This window comes from Penaeus monodon, chromosome 25 (genome assembly GCF_015228065.2).
Source record: "Penaeus monodon isolate SGIC_2016 chromosome 25, NSTDA_Pmon_1, whole genome shotgun sequence".
In the NCBI taxonomy this organism is placed as follows: Eukaryota; Metazoa; Arthropoda; class Malacostraca; order Decapoda; family Penaeidae; genus Penaeus; species Penaeus monodon.
In genome coordinates this window covers 36,912,540-36,912,763 of record NC_051410.1, presented here as the reverse complement: position 1 = coordinate 36,912,763, position 224 = coordinate 36,912,540, and positions in this window count along the sequence as shown.

Here is a 224-nt window from a genome sequence, read left to right as displayed (position 1 = left end):
CGAGATGCAAACGTATGCATGTTTATTAATCTTCGGTAGTCACGAAAACATTTAACACTGCTTTTGGAAGCACATTAATCTGGCATCACCGAATGACCACTCAGTTTCCTGGCCGATTTCTCACGAACACGAAGAATTAGACAATTAAATGCCTTTATAATGATAAAAGTTTCTGATAAAGTGATCATTGAAAGAAATGTTTGATTGGTTAATGTGCGTGTGTT